The 2671-nt window shown below is 54.7% G+C and overlaps 1 protein-coding gene across 2 annotated transcripts in view; it reads right to left on the reverse strand.

Annotated features, from left to right (window-relative positions):
- The window catches only part of TSNARE1 (t-SNARE domain containing 1), a 1046259-nt gene extending 1043654 nt beyond the window's left edge, over positions 1 to 2605 (reverse strand). For both annotated transcript variants that reach the window (XM_019528236.1, XM_019528235.1), the window contains exon 1: positions 2538 to 2605. The gene's annotated coding sequence lies outside the window, so the exon portion shown is untranslated. The remainder of the gene's footprint in view (positions 1 to 2537) is intronic.
- Between the last annotated feature and the right edge of the window lie 66 nt (positions 2606 to 2671).

Below are 2671 nucleotides of genomic sequence, written 5' to 3' on the forward strand. Positions count from 1 at the left end.
GGGGGGGGGGGGGAACAAACTCATCTTAGATTTGAATAAATACCACATTTGCTACAAGCATTACTAAAAAGATTTCATATTGGCTCAGTTATTGTCAGTAAATGGTACCTCAAAAACATGCCTTGTGATATCAGATGCTGGATATTATCACTGCATAATCCACAACTAACATTATAAGCAAGGAAAACTTTTTATTTAAATAATAAGAGGGCTGGGACTGAATACCATCAGAAGCTGCTACATCCGAGCTGTGACTGCGTGAGAAACAGGCCTAGAACATGCCATGGTAGATGATATTTTCAGGTAGGAGAAAAATAAATGTTCAGTTACTCTGGGGGAACACCAAACATTTCCCCAAACCCATTATGAGCCAGCTCATGCAGGTGGTAGCCTGGGAAGACTGTCATGTGGAAAGGTAAGAGAGAAAGGAGCTCACTGATTAGTACATACAGATGGAAGTGCCCCCTAGAAGTTGAAAGTAAAGTTTTTCTCTCTTAGATGTGGCCAGTTGCACCCCAAGAAGGCGTCACTGACACATGCACTGCCCACTCTCTACAGGGGCACTACATTACGAGCCCAAGAAGCTGACCCAACTATGTGTGCATCATACCAGAGGATCCTACAGGTATTCATCCTGTGACATCTCCCCTCATCCTCCCTGCATACACAGGCTAGCGAGACTGCTCCGGTCTGCACAGGAATCCCCTCCACATGGAGCAGCCTTTTGAGTCTTAGACCACAAGATCCTCTGAAGGGTGCCACAAGAAGTGTAAGGAGATAAGCAGATAAGGGCCGGCTGAGACTCAACGTGCCTGGCAGGTCCGTGCCCCCACTTCAGGTAGGTCAGCACTGTAATCAAGAAGTCTGCTTTTTAAACAGGGTGCTGCTCCATTCACAAAAGTTACGGGGAGGTGCCTGGAGTCTAACGAGTGGGCCCTCGAGTCTAAAAAGGCCGAGAACCACTGCCCTGGACCCTCATGCCAGCTCTCTCCTGCTGCAAAGAGCAGTCGAAGGGAGCTCAAGTCAGGACACAAACGTCCTCCCCAGCTCCCCAGGGACATCTTTGTCCCTGGCCAGGTACCCTCTTCTGTGGCTCCGTTGGTGAGAAGTACCCACTCCGTCTCTTCAGCAGACCCACCGCTGTCGCACGCACACTCCCCACATTCATAACCCTTTGGGCAGAAGACGGTGGCTCCCAGATTCACACACCCCTCACCTCTGTAGGAAAGATAGCTCCCCATTTCCCATACATGTGCATGGGGGGGCCTGGAAGGGACCTACAGAGGTGATCTAGCCCAACCCCCTGCCTGAGGCAGGATCATCCCAATCCAAACCGACCTGTACAAATGCACAATCCAAACTCCTAGCAAAACTGATGTCAACCCTGACACAACAAGACGCAGGACCTGAACCTGCCACAAGTAAAGCAGGGGGACCACAGCGGCAAGCGTCCAGCTTCTGTAACAGGTTGTTAATAGATGCTTAAGAAATCCCCGGAGAGGCCGTGGCCCCTGCTCAATTGGAAAGCAATCCCCTTGCCTCCCCAGTCCACACCAGTCGGACCATGGGGTTAAATTACTTCCTGACCCCAATGCAGCATCGGTCTGACCCTGAGCAGGGGGGCAAGTGTTTGTAACTGGGAACCTCCAACTTTGGACCCAGTGGGAGCACACCCCAGTCAAAGTCAACCCCTTGGAAGGAGGCTTAAAAACACCCCGAAATGTAGCAGGAAGGGGGGCAAGAAGCAACCAGAGGAGCCCAGAAGCCTGGGGCGTCCCCACAGCAGGACACGGACGTCTTACGCCCAGATCACCCCCACCAGGGGCTGCCCAGATAGAGAGGCCTCCCCAGCCCGGGCATCTACCACTGCCCCCTGCCCCGACCCCAGAGCTCTTCACCCCCCCCACCAACACACTGCTGGAAAGCACCCTCACACACACACACACACACACACACACACACACCCAGCGCGTGCACACCCACACACAACCGCAGCGCAGGGAGCGAACACCCAACCCCGCTCTGCAGAGGAAACCCCTGGCTCCAGGGTGCAGGCACCCCTCATAGGGAAAGGCCCAAAGCACCCCCCACTCACACCCACACAGCCAGCCCATGTTCCCATGACACTATCACACGCGCACCCCTGAGTGGGAAAGTCCCAAGGGGCTCCACCCCCCACCCACACCCAGTCTGCCCATGTTCCCATAATGCTATCACACGCACATAAAATCACACACGCTACCACTATCACATGCACACACACACTCACCATCACACGCACACAAGATCACACACATACACACACACAATCACTCAAAATCACGTGCACTATCACATAAACTCACTATTACACACAGACACAAGATCACACACAAAATCACGCAGTCACGCACTATCACACACGCACACAAGATCACACGCACCCTCCGCACGGGGAAAGCCCCAAGTGTCCCCCGCCCCACACAGCCCGCGTTCCCATGACACGATCACAATCACGCGCACGCACACACGAGGGGCAGAGGGGGGGCCGTGCTCACCTGCCCGAGTGCGCGGGTCGCGGGGCGGCTGCGCCGTGCGGGCAGCACCCAAACATCACGTGACCGCGGGACCCCGCCCTAACCACGTGCTCCCCTCCTCAGGTGCCGGCCGCGGGACTACAGCTCCCAGCCTG

Source organism: Gavialis gangeticus, unplaced genomic scaffold (genome assembly GCF_001723915.1).
Source record: "Gavialis gangeticus isolate Ggan-Ray unplaced genomic scaffold, GavGan_comp1, whole genome shotgun sequence".
Taxonomy (NCBI): Eukaryota; Metazoa; Chordata; order Crocodylia; family Gavialidae; genus Gavialis; species Gavialis gangeticus.